The sequence below is a fragment of the Rhipicephalus microplus genome, chromosome 3 (genome assembly GCF_043290135.1).
Source record: "Rhipicephalus microplus isolate Deutch F79 chromosome 3, USDA_Rmic, whole genome shotgun sequence".
NCBI classification, from domain to species: domain Eukaryota; kingdom Metazoa; phylum Arthropoda; class Arachnida; order Ixodida; family Ixodidae; genus Rhipicephalus; species Rhipicephalus microplus.
The window spans coordinates 264,654,064-264,672,442 of record NC_134702.1 but is presented as its reverse complement, the minus strand read 5'-3'; the positions used below and the strand labels follow the sequence as shown (position 1 = coordinate 264,672,442).

The window sequence follows — 18,379 nt, the reverse complement described above, 5'->3', positions numbered from 1 at the left end:
AGTAGGGGACGTCGCATCCCTACACGGTTGCGCATAGTAGGTAAGCCTTGTGCAAACCTATCTCCACAATATATATATATATATATATATATATATATATATATATATATATATATATATATATATATATATATAGTAATATTTCAATAAGCCAGTTTGTGTTCGTGAAGATATGGGATATAACACAACGGGAGCGTTGTCAACAAGGATAAATATATTTCCCAAGAATTTTGGGTGGTGTCCTCCCTTCGTCAGGGGGTGATATATATATATATATATATATATATATATATATATATATATATATATATATATATATATAGAGAGAGAGAGAGAGAGAGAGAGAGAGAGAGAAAAATCACACGGACCCCGGTAGAATAAAAAAATAGTAAATAAAGACTTTCGTTTTTCGTTGATTTCGCACTATATTTCCACCAACGTTTCGTCTGGTGAGTCAGACTTCGTCAATGTAACAAGTATAATGAGGTAGGTTTCTTTATAAGCACGCCTAAATGAGATATGTTTGCAGGGGTTATTGATATCAAGATTGACAATTAAAAACACGGTCACTGACATGCAACAAAGATTCATGCACGCACAATGGTTACTCATGGCAGTAAAGTAAGATTACGAACAATAAGATATATTACACACAAAGTTGATATGGCATTACACAGTAGTGATGTGGCAGTAATAATAAATTGCATGTCCCATTGAGGCAAAAAAAAAGGGGGGGGGGGGGGATGACGTAACATATACACTTAACCTAACTTTTTGTAGTAACGTAGTAACATGCTAGCGTTGTACTGAATATTGAGATCGCAAACAGTAAATTGGCACACACCATTAAGATCTTATCTTCAGATCAATTGTTCTTTTTCTTTTTAGCTTCCCCTCAACCACACTTCAAAGACGTTAAGATTGGTTGTTTTTTTTTGTGTGTGTGTGGCACAAGGGCCATTTGATGGCCAAAGAGTACCAGTTCATGGGTCTAGAGATGTGGACAATGATTGTGATAAGCGGCTGTATAAGGGCATTAAAATGTCTCACGCTAAGGCGGGTAAAAACATGAAAGCAATAAATTCATGACCATGTCGTGAAAGGTGTATTGTCGATGATGCGAGTTTGTGACAACAACAAAAACATGGTGGACATGTAAGGCATTAGCACGCCTCATTTGTTCACACCCTTGCATCTAAAGGCCATTAGGCAAGTGCTTTGTTGAGTGTAGACATCACACTGAAGACTTCCCTGGAGAGGTCATGCTCCGGGATGCCTGGATATATGATATGAAAGGTACGAACTTCTTTCAAAACAGCTAACAACGATTTATGTGTGAAAAGTGGCTCCCTATCGACAAACATTGCAGGATGAAGTGGTATCTATTGTGGGTAGGGTAATGGAAACTGTTGTCTTCTCGGCATGTCTGATTGTTTACATTGGACTAAAATGTGAAGTACGGTGAGTGCTTCTCCGCATCTATCACACAACGGTGGGTCGCCACCAGACAAAAGAAATGAATGTGTTGTGTGTGTAAGTCCTGATCTTAACCATGTAATTATTACTTCTGTGAGGTGTTATTTTGATACCAGCAGCCAATGACCAAGTTTCGGCTTGATAACATGCAGTTTATTACTTGTGTGTGTGTCTCATGTGCTCTGCCAATAACAATAGAGCTTTCCTTTTGGAAAACGCTTCAAGTCAAGTGCAGGAATAGGTATCGACGTATTGGTAGTGGTTTTGTTGGCGGATCCAACTAGCTGGTCAACCAAAACGTTGCCTTGTATTTCACGGTGCCCTGGCACCCAGCAGACTACAACATGCTGTTTGAATGAGTAGACTGTGCATAAAAGTGAGTAAAGCGAAACAAGGACGGGGTTTTTGTGCTTTTTAGGAGTTTTCAGAGCATTTATTTTACTACACTTAAGGAATCTGTGTATATCATTGCCTTCTGTAGGTTTATTTGTTTAATGTGTTCAACGGCCGCAAGTATTGCATAAGCTTCGCCGGTGAAAATGCTTGCATCAGAGTGCAGGATGCCGGCTTCCGAAAAGAATGGGCCGATGGCTGCGTACGAGACAGAAGTGTTGGACTTCGAAGCATCCGTAAAGAACTCAGGACATGTGTATTTATGTTGCAGTTCTAGGAAGTGTGTCTGAATATGTGCAATAGGCACGTTCTTTTAAGAAAAACACATCGCAGTCTATCGCTTGCCACTACCATGGTGGCAGGCATGCTGCGGGAGCCATCAAATGGTGTTCAAGTGCCACACTGGTTTCCTTCGCTAGGCCCCTAACACGCAGTGAGTAGGGCTGTCTCATAGAAGGCCGGTTTTCAAACACAGTAGAACTTGACATGTCATTATTTGTAGAATGTAAAGAGAGTGCTCCTTGTCTGTGTTCAATATAGATTAATATTTAAAAGACACGTAACATCTCTGTAGGTGGAGCGACCATTCGTTGAATTCCACGTACAGGCTTTCCATGGGGCTAGTGCGAAAAATGCCCGTACAGAGGCGGATGCCTAGATGATGAACAGGGTCAAGCATTTTTAGGGCAGTAGGTGTCGCAGTCTGATATGCTATTGCCCCACAGTCTAGGCAGGTGCATATGAGGCTTTTATATAAATTCATTGAACACTTCTTGTCCCTTTCCCACGTAGTGCGTGACAACGCTTTTAGAACGTTCATTGCTTTTATGCACTTGTTTTTTAATATATCATGTGTGGTATAAAGGTTAGCTTGGTGTCCAAGATTAGGCCTGAGAATTTGTGTTCAGTATTAACAGAAAGACGTTGCCCATGCAGTTGAACATCGGGTTCGGAATGAATGCCTCTCTACCAGAAAACAAGACACACATGCTTTTCTGTGCATCAAGATGGAACCCATTTTCTTCTGCCCAATTGCAGACTTTTTTCAAACCAAGCTGAACCTGCCTCTCACGATAATTATAGCGCGAGAACAAAACGACGACACAGAGACAACAAGGACACGAAGGACTTCTTGTCTCTGTACCGTCGTTTTGTTCTCGCGCTACGACTATCGTCATGCCATACCAACTAGCCCAAGCTGCCACACTGCCGCTCACACATGGCCGGATTACAAGATTTGAAACCAAGCTGGACATCATCGACATATGTGCAATAAAACATATTGCAAGGGATGAACAAGCGCTAAGAATTCATTTTGATAATAAAAAGTGTGTAACTAAGTACAACACCTTGCGGCACTTTTATTTATTTATTTATGTATTTATTTATTTATTTTACCCTCAGGGTACACAGTACCTTTCAGAGGAGAAGGGCATTCACAACAATGAAAAAAAACAAGGATTACAAAGCAAATGGCATAAAAATGTTGTCACTTATTGGGGTAGAAAAATTATTACTCCTAACAACTCACATCATAATAAAGCAAATGATAACACTAATTTTATATTTATTACATGGTGAAGGCACAAAGCAATACAAATAAACTGTTCAACAAACATACAGGGGGTAATTAGGTAATCGTTGTTTTAAGAATATTCTTAAATTGAATGGATTCAATAATGCTTGTTATTGATGCAGGCAGGGAATTCCTTTCATTACAAGTTCTTGGGATATATGATTGGGCAAATGTTACTGTGTTGCAATGGGGGACTGTGACTTTTTGTTGGTGATTACGGCGAAGAGAAATGAAGAGAGCAGCTTGAATTAAACGGGAACGGAGTTTCAGATTATAAAATATTTTATGAAACAGGCAAATGCGAGTGCGCTTTCGGCGGGTAACTAGTGGGATGAGGTTTAGAGATGCCTTCATTTGAGTAACACTAGCTTAACGATGGTAGTTAGCCAAAATGAAACGAGCTGCACGATTTTGAACGGATGCCAACATGTGTGATAATGTTACCTGACCGGAGTCCCAAACAGATGAAGCGTATTCCATTTGAGGACGGACGTATGCGGTATATAGCAATAACTTTAGCGACGATGGAGCAAGAAAGAAGTTTCTTCGAAGGTAACCCAGTGTTTTATTAGCTTTGGATGCTATATGTTCTGTAAGTAATTTCACGGACAAAGTGTTAGTTATGTGGATGCCGAGGTACCGGTAACATGTTACAGTTTCAAGTGGGTGACTGTGAAGAAAGTAAGTTGGACAAGTTGTACTCGACCGAGAAATCCTCATAGACTTGCATTTTTGAATGTTTAGTTCCATTTTTCAAACATGACACTAATGAAGTATGTTATTGAGATCAGCCTGCAGAGAATGAATATCATTGTCATTAGATATTTTACGGTAAATCACACAGTCGTCAGTGAACAAACAAATTTTGGAAGTAATAGTAGAAGGTAAGTCATTTATATAGATTAGGAATAGCAGGGGGGCAAGTACTGATCTTTGAGGAACCCCAGAATCAACCGGTGCAGTGGAAGAATTAACATCGTTATAGTGCTGACAAATTGAACACGAGAAGAAAGGAATGCATGAATCCAGTTAAAAACTGCAGGGTCAATTTTTAGAACACTTAGTTTATATAAGAGCAAGGAATGGTTAACTTTATCAAACGCTTTAGCAAAGTCAAGAAATATACAGTCAGCTAAAGAAGCAGAGTCCAAAGATAAATACAAATCATTAGTAAAAGAAATTAGTTGAGTATCACAAGAAAAAATCTTTTGAAAGCCATGCTGAGCTGAAGAGAAGAAGCTATTATCCTCTAGAAAATTAACAAGGTGAGAAAATATTATATGTTCCATTATTTTGCATGGTACACATGTGAGAGATATAGGACGATAGTTAGATGGACTCACCGCCTTTATGTACTGGAATAATCGCAGCAGTTCTCCAGTCTTCAGGTAGTACACCATCATGATACGATTGTGAAAATATGCATTTCAGGATGATGGAAATGTATTCTTTGGTATTCTTTAAAAATTTACTAATAATTCCATCAATACCGTGAGAAGACGTTAGTTTCAGGTTGTCGATAATCGTGACGATGCCATACGAGTCAAACGTGATGGGATCCATCGCAAAATGATTGTACGACTGAAGCTCAGGACATTGGGTATAATTAGATGAAGAAAACGACTTAATGAATGTATCGTTTAGCACAGTAGAACAAAGATGGTCGGGAACAGGATCGCCGGTGGGTGTAACCAATGATGCTTTACTGGTGCTAAGTGGTTTCATTATACTCCAGAAACGTTTAGGGTTAGTCTTCAGGATGCTCGGTAGGATTACATTGAAGAACGAGGATTTAGTAGCCTTTAGCGCTCGCGAATATGCTAAAGAGGCTGTTTTGCACTTTGTCCAGTTGGCCGGTTTAAGTGAATACTTAGCGATTCTAAAAAGTCTTTTTTTCCTGTTAGAAAGTCGGTTTAAGTATCTGTTATACCATGGAGCTTAATTATTGGAGTACACCCGACGAAGAGGGATATGGAGATGGATTAGTTTAGACACTTTATTACGGAACAAACACCAATAAGTTTCTACTTCGCACCCAAGATAACCTGGTAAGAAAATGTCTAAAAAGGAGCATAGTTCATTATTAATGGCTAAATAGTTACCCTTGTTGTAGTCTCTGATGTTCTTGGACTGTTTTACTGATGGTGCATGCGACAAATCGAATGTGAAATGCAAAATATTATGGTCGCTCAGGCCAGGCATGTGGAATACGGGTGACGTGAAAGTCTCTGATGGCGTTAGTACTAGGTCTATAAGGGAAGAAGAAGTTTGAGTGACACGTGTGGGTGAGGTGACGATTTGTGTTAAACCAAAATCCATGCAGGTGGTGATAAACTGGTTGGCCTCAGTTGTCAGTGCGTTGATAAGTGGGCATGCGTGCAACCAATCAATATTCGGGTAGTTGAAGTCCCCCATTAGTATGAGTTGTGCATTGGGATAACGAACCGTGACTTGATTTAAGCAGTCGAGCAGCGATAGCAGACCCCAACAATAACTTTCATGAAATTTACATTCAAGCAGCACCACACATATTCAATGTTCGAAATAATTGGTATGCAGTAGCAATCAAAACGCTCGTCCACGGCCAGCAAAACTCCGCCCCCCACTCTGTCAGAGCGGTCACTGCGGTAGACTACATACCTTTTTTCACAATGAAACAATTCGGTGTTAGATATCTTGCTTCTTGAACAAATGTTTGGGAAAAAACGCTGCTCGCTAGGACGCAGAGTGTCCGGTTTGATAAGTAACTTTCGATTATGGTAAACATTCTGCCACGCACACCAAGATAGGACAGGTCTCTTAATATTTCCAAAGCGACATGTTGTATCAGAAGCCTTTTAAATATCGAGGAAGACAGAAAGAAAGTATTGTTTGTGTATGGAAACGTCTCTGATCTGTGCCTCGATACAAACAAGGTGGTCGATGATAGATCTACCCTCTCGAAATCCACACTGGAATGGGGCAAGAAATTGTTTGTTTCAAGAAAATGTACAAGTCGGCAGTTTATCCTTTTTTCGAGGAGTTTGCACAGGCAGCTTGTAAGTGCTATAGGCCTATAACTCCAAACTAAAGGGTCCTTGCCCTGTTTCAAAATGGGAATAATGATAGCCTCCTTCAAGGAAGAAGGGATAGTACCAGAAAACCAGATAGCATTGTACAAGCAAAGAAATGTCTTGCATTTCGATTGGGAGGTTTTTCAGCATTTCATATAGCACACGGTCGGAACCTGGGATGGAATCACTGCAGGAGTTTAGTGATGTTTGGAGCTTAGCTAAGCTGGAACCTTGGTTGTATGCCTCGTATTTTGAACATTTGTGTTCTACTTTCTGCTTTCCTATTCTTGTATTGTATTTTTGGAAAGCGTCAGCATAGCGGACGAGCTGGACACCTGTTCGAAGTGTGCACCCAGGAAGGTCGTCTAATCTTTCAAGCTATCACCATGTGTGTTTACGAGAGGGAGTGATTGTACTTGTCTTCCTGCTATTCTACCAACCAAAAAGCCAACGTTACAGTACATTGGCTTTTTCCTATTCAACAGACAGGCACCGGAAGAGAAGAGAAACTGTTCAATGAGACGACCTCGTGCATCACAGCGAAAATCGCCTCCCAGACCGCTACGTGCATTCAGGTCCCCAGGGAGCAGATAGTTCGTGTATTAAAGATAGTTCGTCAGGTAGTTCGTCTATTAAAAACTGGAATTCACGTCTTTCGAGACGGTGGTGTGGAGGCATGTACAGAGAGTACACCGTGACGAATTTGTTTAGAAGAACTGCTCGAACAGCCACCACCTCAAGGGATGTCTGGATAGTAAATGTATACACGCTACTCCTTTATTAACCATAATGACCACACCACCGGATGACGCCACAGCATCATCTCGGTCCTTTTAGAATATGACGTAAGCACGTAGAAAATTTGTATTGGGGAATTTTAGGTGTGCTTCCTGTATACACAGCCCTTTAGGTGAGTGTTTGTGTAAGAGCTCTTGGACATCATTGCAGTTTTTAAGCAGTCCTCTGACATTCTGACAAGAGTATAATTTGTGTTTCCATATTGGAAGTAAAGTAATGCTATGTGTACATTAAGGGAGTGACTTGTTCAAGCTGAAAGTTTGAGCTCAAGTAACAGGGCTGTCATAAGGCCCTGTTATGAGCTTTTTAGTTCTCTTGGCGCGCTCCAGAGAGCCGTGCCGCCATATCTATTGCCTCTTCCGAGGCATTGGATACCCACACATGCAAGCTCAATGTTCGAAGTTTGAGCCTCGCCTCGTGAGGTGAGGCTTTGAGACCTGAGGATCCTGGAGTCTCTAGTCTCTGTTCAATAGTAGGTGGAGTAGACTCAACTACTGTCGCCTTGGGGGCAAACGCTACAGCCGATGGCTCGCTCTGCACAGGCCGAAGGAGTGGCGAGGGCTGGTGCGACGCTGCCCCTGACGCGCCGCATCACCATATGTGAGGCCATAAAATGGCGAGACTCTTCCTGCTTCTTTAAATGTGACATTTTCTTTTACCTTTAATGTGATGATCTCTTTTTCTTTTTTCCAAAATGAACAGGACCGTGAGTATGCGGCATGATTCCACCACAGTTCACACAATGTGTCAATTCTTCGCAGTTGTCGGACGCGTGGCTCACTCCTCCACATAGAGCACATGTTTGCCGGCCACGACAGCCTTGCAAGCTGTGGCCATATCCCTGACATTGGAAGCGACGGCAGGGGTTGGGAATATATGGCCTCACGGAAGTCTTTGTATACCCGGTTTAAAAGGTTTCCGGCAGATCGCTCGAACCAAAGGTCAGTATTAAACGTTTTGTTGGTGTTTCCTTTTTTTTTTCTCTTCTTATCTTAATACGCTGTACCTTGGTCACGTTCTGGCTGTTCTATCCTTCCAGAAGTTCAGCTTCGGTCAGGTAGAGCAAATCTGCCTCCGAAACTATCCCGCGAGCCAAGTTCACAGACCTGTGCAGTGTAATACTGACGACTGGTGTGTCGCCAAAAGTTCTGAGAGAGTTCAGCTTTTCGAATTGGTCTTTTTCTCGTATCTCAAGGAGTAGGTCTCCGCTGGCCATTTTGGTAACCTCGTACCTGGCACTGAGAGTTTCGGTTAAACACCTAGAAACTACGAAGGGGGATACTGTTGGATACAGTTCTGGCTTGCTTGTTACTTTTCTCGCAGTGTATAATCAGGAAGTGAGGAAAAATTTGTCTTGGCCGGTTGAAAAAATTGATGTCTTTGGAGCGTACCCGCTTTGAGAAGGCACGATCACTAAGCAAAAAGAATGCTTTATGCATGCTAATTGTATGTTGTTCAGCAGCGTTGGCGGCCACCCACCACGGAGCCCAACGAGGGGATGCTGCAAGTATGCGGATGCTGAAAGCTTGCAGATGTCAGCTGTACAACACTGCTATAACCCAATGTGCCTAGACCAAGGTAGGCTATTTGCCCAGGGTTAGCCCTTGCCGCCAGGAAAATTGGAAGTAAACAGAAGGGAGAAGTAGACATGAAAGATAAAAAAGTGAGAAGAACGAAGATCTAGGGAGATGGAGGAAAAAGTGACTGCAGATTTCCCCTGGGTGGGTCAAGCCCAAGGGTGCCGTCTACGTGAAGCTGGGGCCAAAGGAGTGTGTTGCCTCTGCGTGGGGCCTTAAAGGTCCAATCGCCCAATGTCGGCTCAAACCCCAGAATCCCCTCTTCCTCGGACACGACTGAGCCACGCACGGCTAAGCGTGGGAGAAGATCGAAACCCCCCCGTTAGCTCCGGTCGGTGGTGTTGCTACACACCAAACGCCTGCTTCCACAGACACCCCTGCGGGGGAAGTTTAGGTTAATACAGCAAGACGCTCAAAAACAAGTCAGAAGAAAAATCGGAAATATATAGCACAGACACTGATCATGATCCAGCGCAGTACGTCAGTCTGGTACAATGGATATGGCAGGTAATGGGCGATTGTGAAATTAACCTTACAGGAAGCATGCACGATATTAGGACCGAAGCTGCCTATCTCAAGGAAGACAAGATTATGGCTGATCGTGCTTAGTGGGGACGCTCGTAAGTATGCTTGTGCTTTCGTTAATACCAAATAAGACAGTGTTAGACTTAAAGATTAGGTAAGACTCGCGGGCCTCCCAATTGTGATGCAAACGAAAACCTGACTCAAGTATAGTGGCCTGAATATTTTCAAAAGAAGGTCCCAGTAACCAAATGTGTTTTGATAATGGTAGGCTAAGAAGCTTATTGGCATGCAATCTATGGTTATTGAAGCACAACCACGATGAAGTTTCCGTGTGACCAATGTATTGTTCTTTGCAGACGATACATTCAACCATATATATAACGTTAGAACTATCACAATTAAACAAACATTGAATGTTAAGAGTGAACTCAGAATTTCCGCTCTAATTTATCTGCTCTATCTATATATTGTCATCAATTAACGCCAATGGATATTGTCATTTTGTGAGAGAAGTTTTCAATTGTTCGCAATTAGCAACAAAATCTTCGCAGTTGGAGCGAGATGGTATAAAGCGGTGGGCCTGGCTGTAAGGAATCATGGTCTTGCAATGTTGTACATGACTTCTCTTGAAATGTAGAAGCGGGTTTTTATCAGTAGGTTCGCGGTATAGTTTAGTAAGCAGTTTTCCTTGGCATATCGACACAGTGACGCCTAGAAAGTTTACCGAGAGCAAAGAGTGATTATGAGACAGCTTGATTGAAAGATGGAACTTATTAAACGCATTCATAAATTTCAAAATGCTTTCCTGCCCATTGGTACAAATTAATAAGATATCATCAATGAATCATTTATAAAAGAAAGGCTTTATGTCAGAGCTAGATAAGAAATCATCCTCCGAAATACCCATAAATATATTAGCATAATTCGGGTCTATACAAGTTCCCATAGAAGTATTGCTAACCTGAACGTAATTGCTATTATTGTATTCGAAGTTACTAAGTTCAAGAATAAGCTTCAGCATCGATGCCAGGGTTTCTTTATTTACAGAATTTTAAGAACAACCATCTTTGTACGCTTCAAGGATTGCTGAAATCTCATCTGCATGTGGTATGTTAATGTAAAGTGAGGTGACGTCGAGGGTTATGAGGAATGAATTATCTGAAATGGTAACGTTTATTATATCTTGGAAAAAACTATTGTTATCCTTTATGAATGATGGAAATGTTCCAGGAATTTGGTTGATAAGGGAGTCTACAAAATGTGAAAGGTTTTCCGTTATAGTGTTCACACCAGAAATGATCGGGCAGCCTGGGTTACCTTGTTGGTGAATCTTTGGTAGCAAGTAGAACCTACCACCCTATGGGACTGAGTGGTATGAGAGACCTAACAATTTTTTCGTTTAATTTTTAATTTGCTTTAGTAGTTTTGTGAGCTGATCTATCAAAATGGTCCTAAAGTTATCAGTTGGATTGCTAGGGAGGGGTTAATAAAAAGTGGTATCCGAGAGTTGTCTGGTCGCTTCCATGATATAGTCACTCTTATTAAGAACAACAATTGCTCCTCCCTTATCCACAGGTTTTGTGACGACATCTTGATTGTTAGAAAGTTCTAAAAGCGCTGTTTTTTTCGTCCTTTGTCATATTCTGTCAGTAACGAACACGAGTCTTGTATGCCTCGAGTACTTCTCGTTGCACTGCACTTATATACAAATGTAGACATCTATTGTGCTGTGACCGTGGGGTCCAGTGCTTGTATGACGGCATAGGTAGTTAAGCACCACTAATATTTTCACGGTTATGTAAGTACTTTTTTAGGCACATGGTTCGAGCAAAACTGTCCAGGTCTTTTAAAAGCTGGAATGCATTGAATCTACCAGAGGCTGGAAAAAAAGTAAGGCCTTTCGATAAGGCAGATATGTGAGCACCAGAAAGTACAATCGCCATCTACACAACCCGCACTAGTCTTTTCATCCTGGCCCGTTAACATCTCTTCCTTTGCAGTTTATCAAAATCAGAATGAGAAGTACAAGAGAATTCCTTAAAAAAGCGTATTCTGTCTCTACACCAGCAGCAAGATCCAACTCTCTCTGAGGCAGGAACTTACCAGCCACTGAAAAAAAAATTTCAGAAAACTAAAGCAGTGTGTGTCATGCCGTCCGTACTGTACGGCAGCCGCATTATTCCTTCCACACCTTCTTTCATATCGCTATAAATATGTTACAATATAAGGGAAAATGTCAGAGCTGCAGCATCACCTGTGACACACAATTATGCTAGCTCTTTTGAACTCATGCTACAGGTTACTTTTTTTTTCGTGAGTGTACATAATGCCTATATGAAAAGGTAAAGGTTCATCCCTACTATCTCAAATATTATGCTTGGCAGAGCAGCAATGCCTGAATACCCTGACAAAATTTTATAGGATATTCAAGATTCCAACCTAAAACCAGCGATGCAAATGTGCGTCTATTTGGGAAAGCCCACGTACTGAAAGATATGCTTGATGGGATGACTTTGAGTAAGCGCTACTGGATGGTGAACTCATGCGAAATTCTATGTGGCAGTGACTCGAATATTTTGGTGTTTGTTCGAGTCAACATAATAAGCAATTTTGATAAATTGACAGTTGTGATTGGGCTGTGCAGCAAGTGTCCTATCAGTGCTCTAAGTGAGTAGCCATTTTAGGCAACGCTGTCCTCGCACTCTCCACCACTTTGCATCCGTAAATTTTTGTGTCTCCAGACACGTAGACATACTTGTATAACACCACATAGTTTCATCGTGAGGTTGAATTGCCCAGTTTACCGAATCATACAATTGTCCTGTAGGGGCTCACGTTGCCCCACTCCTGAAATGCCCACTGTACAACAAAAAATTATTGCACATACATATACATTACTAGCTGCTTGGTAGGTTAATGCACATAGTTGTACGGTATGGAATTCAGGCAATTGAACATGCCTGACACTTGGCATGCTGCAGCTACATGCCTATTTCTTCTGAACGTGTGGTTGTCATTTCCTTACTAATTCATCAAAGAAATACACAATTTGAAAAGTTGTAAGCAGTGCCTCATTAACACAAGATCAGGCATGTTTGTGTACACAGAGATAAGGAAATATGTTTCATATAGTTGAGTGTTTATATTTAGATATATTCCTCTTGTTTTTATACTTTCAATATTACAGTATATTTATAAATGTGTTGCTGTGTTCCCAGAAACTCCTTTGCCACTGGCAATGCTACACAGTGCAACAAAAGTGCAGTTTTTGGCACTGTTGCCCATTTCAGCTTTTTTTTTACCGCTTGCATATTTCTTTTCAAGATCATCTAGAATAATGTTCCTTTTAGAGAAATAAAAGTCCCATTATATCCATGATGACACAGTGATATTAACGCCTGAGTAGTTAGTAGCAACAGAATCAGGAAAGCTAAGGGTGCTCATTGACAAGCAAATGCATAATCGATATTTTCCTGTGACCACTTCTCAATAGCTAACCAGGGGTACAACATGACAGTATCATCTCTTGAGAGTATCCATCTATAATCACATAACATAACAATAAATCAATGTATAATCTTAACAACGTGTAATCCAAGCCACAATTCAAATGCATGTATAGGGAGTACGCACTTGACGTGATCCGCGAGTAGCGCTAACGACGGGGTGACCATTTTGATGGTCCGCATGCTTGCCGCACGCCCATATAATTTGCTGCATGCGCTGTGTTCGAAATCTACACAGTAACTTGGACGGTTGAAGACTTCCAACACTCTCTGCATGCCGAAACATGGACAGCAGGATGGCCGTATGAACAGACCTTCAAAATGGCACGGCGATGGTGTTGCCCGCTTGCGGATCAAGGCTCATTGAATATTTTCTATAGTCAGCTGGTTTTGCCAGAACTGCTGTTAACTTCTACTGAACTAGATGTATGATAAACAGTACGCTATGTTGGGCCAGTTGGTGCATCGTTGCTTGAGAGGCTGTCTCTTCTCATTTTTTTCGGCTTTTTAAGCTTTCACCACACCTTTCAAGTACATGTATGATGTTTCCAACAGTGTTAAACTCTGAGCACCAAATAGATATCTGGGGTTTAACGTCCCAAAGCCACCGTATGATTATGAGAGACACCGTAGTGGAAGGTGCCGGAAATTTTGACCACCTGGGGTTCTTTAACGTACACCCAAATCTGACCACACAGGAGGCCTACAAGATTTCCACCTCCATCGGAAAAACTCTGAGCACCAAGCCATCTGAAACAATTACAGAAACAATGAGTTACACTGTTCTTAATAGCACTAACCAGAGCAGGCCACACATTGAGAAGGTATCACATACTCAGGAAACTGCAGGTGGGTTATGGCACAAACTGAAAACAAGTGCTCTGTGAAGACTATATTCTTTCACCAACATAGTCCACTTCGTCATATGCACTTGGCATGAAAGGAGAAAACCGTCTTTGATGGCTACAGCTGAAGGTGCAGCAGTGATGCTACCTGGTGCTTCTGTCTGCATTCATTCAAAAGCGACAAACTGCTTCTAAACGGCCACTTCGCTGTTTCCTAAATGCACATAAACACAAAGCACTTGTGAATGAGATATGATGAGACACAAGCAGGCCAGTTACTAAGCTCGTGGCCTACACTTGGGATTTTCAAAAAGTTTTTGCACTGACTTTGTAACCTACTGCTCTTGTGCATATGCATTTATATATGAATAGGATTTGCCTTCACCTTTGTTAGATGTTGAGATCGCACGCCAGGAAAGGTTGAGAATAAGTTTCTTTTTCTTTTTTTCTTTTTTTCATAGTCTCGTCTTTTCTCCTTTTATACATCGTCTGTAGTCTTACTTTGCAGACTTTTGGTCATTTCATTTATTTAAGATCAATTCCGACAACCACGGTCTTGGAAAGAAAGAAGATTGACTGGGGCCTTGTCACCGGTACGTTGCTTTAGCTGTGACAGGGTGCCCCGCCGCAGTGGTATAGTGGCTACGGTACTCGGCTGCTGACCCGCACGTCGCGGGATCGAATCCCGGCTGCATTTCTGATGGAGGCGGAAATGTTGTAGGTTCGTGTGCTCAGATTTGGATGCACGTTAAAAAACCCCACGTGTTCGAAATTTCCGGAGCCCTCCACTACGGCGTCTCTCATTATCACATGGTGGTTTTGGGACGTTAAACCCTACATATCAATCAAGCAGTGACAGGGTATAGAAAATAACAACCCCGCAACCATTGCTTGGAATAGTTATCACATTCAAAGTATGGCACTACTCGCCCAACAATCCCGGACTGCCTACTTGCAAAAATTTATGCCAGCACCTAGTATAACTGACGTCTTAATAAAAAATAATCCTGCAAAATTAAGACCATCAGCGTAAGGCCTCTCCATGGACAGGAAGTCGTACCAGTGCCACAGCCCCCGTAAAGCGAGCAGGAGCATATGAGCCCGACCACGTTGCTTAGCGCAAGTATCGCAGGACGGCGTAACGCACGCAGCGTCGTCGCTCACTCAGCCTGTCAGCGTAACGATGACCGGCTGAGTAACGATGACCGCAGTCGCGAAGTACGCGCCCCAACAAACCTTCAATCAACAGCGCGCACACAGGAACGGCAACACGCTTCACATACCTCGGCCGTGCTCTGTCGATGCAACCACAGATTCCGATATCAGGCACTCAGATGTCACCCACTATTCAGCTCACCCAGGGGTTCATCACAGAACACTTATACGACAATCTTTATTCACAGAGTTTCCTATAAATTTTAAGAAACTCTATGCTTTAATCCCCACACTTCACTGCAGTACACCATTCCAGCACAAAACAACAGACAACACATACAACTCAGTTCTAGTGCTATCACAGAACTACTAGAGTGTACTAGAACAAGGGGAGTGCCCGGACCAAGCTCCGAAAAGTGAAGCCCAAAGAGGGTCAATCCGCTTGTGGCGCTGCAATCGCTAGTGTGTAATGTGTCATCGTTTTAAGAGGTGCGTGCAGTTCCCCCGAAGTGGTCGAGGAGTAGAATGCTCGCTTCCCACTCAAAAGACCCAGGTTTGCATTCCACTTGTGGACGATAAGTTTTTTGTTTACTTTTATTTGCGAAATGTCTTGGTTGGCTTTTATTTTTCTAAATCTAGCTTCAGTTGCTACATAGTGCTACGAAAAATTCCACGAAATATGAAGTAAAAAACTTGACAGCGAGCGCATTTATTTATAGCGCTACCACATGAAATCCAACAAAAACCTAAAAGCATGGTTTCCGAAATTTTAGCGAATAAGAAAGTGTGTGTCACTCGCCAGCGGTCGTCGCCAACTGGCTCGCTTAAAAAAAAAAATAACTGAAAGTAAACGATCTTCGGTCAGCGGGAAATTGCGAAGGTTTGAATACTGGTAAAGCTGCGATGATCTGTCTAAGTTTTCAGTGTTCCTTCTGACACAAAAGACAAAATCTATTGGCGTGTAACATTAATTACAGCGATCACCAGTTGTGCGGGAACAGAAAGGCGAACGTGTTGATATTTTTATAGCAGACGAAAAAAAGCGCTGTCCACAGCGCTCGTGCGCGAAACTTCATAGTTGCCGCAGCGGGCCAACGGTGGAGCCGAGCAGACGACACGCGTGTTCCCGTTCAAATGTGGACCCCTCTGTACAAGTGAGAGTCTCACATCCTGTTACACCTTTTTGCAAATGATACCAACGCGGGAGGGCCACTGCTGTGTGCCCGGCTGCAGGGTTACCTCCAGAGGATCGACTGAATGCACTAAGTGTTCGCTAATCGCCGTTCCAACATGTCCGACCCAGAGGGCGAAATGGGAATACAGCTTACGCTTACCAAGAGGACATGAAAAGTTCAAGTGTGGTCTGCGAGGCACATTTCGAGCCGCATCATGTGCTTTGAGACTTCGTGCACATTGTAGGCGGTAGAGAGGTCAGGTTGCCCCGTGACCGGCCAAAGCTTGCAGTCGGAGCAATGCCTGCTCCTCAGCTGATAACAACGTCCTGACGGGGGGGGGGGGGGGGGGGGGACAGGAGACGAATAATATGACAAATCCTCAGCATGCGAAACAATATGCCTCCGGGCCATCGCGCATCCCGTGATAGACTGCAGTTCGGAGACACAAGACGGCCACACAAATGGAAGACGAGACCTTCCTTCTCTGACGATGCCGTCAACCTCCGGATAAACACGTTCACCTGTCTGTTCCCGCACAACTCGTGATCGCTGTAATTAATGTTACACGCCAATGGGTTTTGTCTTTTGTGTCAGAAGGAACACTCAAAACTCAGACAGACCATCGCTGCTTTACCAGTATTCAAACCTTCGCAATTTCCCGCTGACCGAAGATCGTTTACTTTCAGTTTTTTTTTTTTTTTTAAGCGAACCAGTGGGCGAAGACCACTGGCGAGTGACAGCACACAGTCTCTCTTATTCGCTAAAATCTCGGAAGCCATGCTTTTAAGTTTTCGTTGAATCTCATGTGGTAGCGCTAAAAATAAATGCGCTCGCTGTCAAGTTCTTTTTTACTTCATATTTTGTGGAATTTTTTGTAGCATTATGTAGTAACTGAAGCTAGATTTAGAAAAATAAAAGCCAACCAAGGCACCTTCGCAAATAAAATTAAACAAAAAAACCTATCGTCCACAACTGTAATTCGAACCTGGGTCTTTTGAGTGGGAAACGAGCATTCTACCCCTCGACCACTTCGGAGGAACTGCGCTCAGCTCTTAAAACGATGATACATTACACACTACCGATTGCAGCGCCACAAGCGGATTGACCCTCTTTGGGCTTCACTTTAATTGCAGTGGTGCTGCGGCCGTTCCGGGTTCTCTCCTTGTTCTAGTACACTCTAACACTACTACAACACAGTGTACTACTACACATTGTACTAGAAGGGGGCAGAGGAGTGAACGAGGTGCCCGCGCTAGAGTGTACTAGAAGTTCTGAATGGGACGAGCAGCCGGCTCTGCACCTGCATCGTAGCGAAGCGCGGTTCGTTGACAGTTGGTGTGGCGGCGCTGCAGTCGCAGTGGATTGGTGGTGTTCGCACCGGCGGCACTGGTTTGGACGTGTTCCAAGTGTGTTCGTCGTCGCATTTACGTATTAGCTGCGGTGGCTCGTAATGTGTGCGTGAGCGCTGCTGCTGTTTCGTCTCTGTGTGCTACTGTGCTGTGGTGGGAGCCTTGAATGACCAAGTGAGTGAGTGCCAACGACTTCGGCATGACTAAAGCTAGGCTTCGCCATTGCTACGCGCCGGGATGCCGCACAGGCTATGCCGGCGTCAAAGCAGATAGGAAGCTGTCGCTTTTTAGCGTTCCAAAAGATGAACGTAGAAGAAAAATCTGGGAACGGAACCTCCATTGCAGCGACAAAGCTCTCGAGGAAAACTGTGCAGTGTGCGAGCTCCACTTCGAGGACCGCTACATACTGCGTGACTACGTTCACATCATTGACGGCAAAGAAGTGAGAATCACCCGTGGTGTTCCCGCGCTAACGCCAGACGCAGTGCCTACAATCTTGCCCAACGCTCCGAAATATTTGAGCACGAAACTGCCTCCTAAACGCGCCCCTCGTAAACGGGAAGCGCCTACCGTGCCGGGACCCCAGAATAGCAAGAAAGCTTGCACGAGTACGCCTGTCGACGATGACTTTGAAAGTCAAGACGACGTGCCCGACGTGCCGACAGCGTCGTTGAAGCTAGAAAACTTGCGAGAACTGAGGACTCCGTCTAAATATTGGTCGGTGCACCAATTCCCTGGCTATGAAGGCGCTGTTTATACACTGTCGCAGTTGGATACGTGCTCTGGCACTGTCACTTCAGAGAGGGCAGTCCTTTTTCACATGAGCGTGATCGAGCAAGCCAGTTACAAAACATTTCTGAACGGAAAGCCAGTCTCTGAAAGACTTGTGAAAACTGTATTGCAGGCAGAGGAAGCCCTTCTTCAAGCATCTAAATTTATGAAATGTCCAGG

General features: G+C 43.1%; 1 protein-coding gene across 1 annotated transcript in view; it reads right to left on the bottom strand.

Annotated features, from left to right (window-relative positions):
- Window positions 1-15,282, bottom strand: part of LOC119168266 (poly(A) RNA polymerase GLD2) — a 147,599-nt gene extending 132,317 nt beyond the window's left edge. Inside the window, exon 1 of the mRNA XM_037419673.2 lies at window positions 15,033-15,282. The gene's annotated coding sequence lies outside the window, so the exon portion shown is untranslated. The remainder of the gene's footprint in view (window positions 1-15,032) is intronic.
- Between the last annotated feature and the right edge of the window lie 3,097 nt (window positions 15,283-18,379).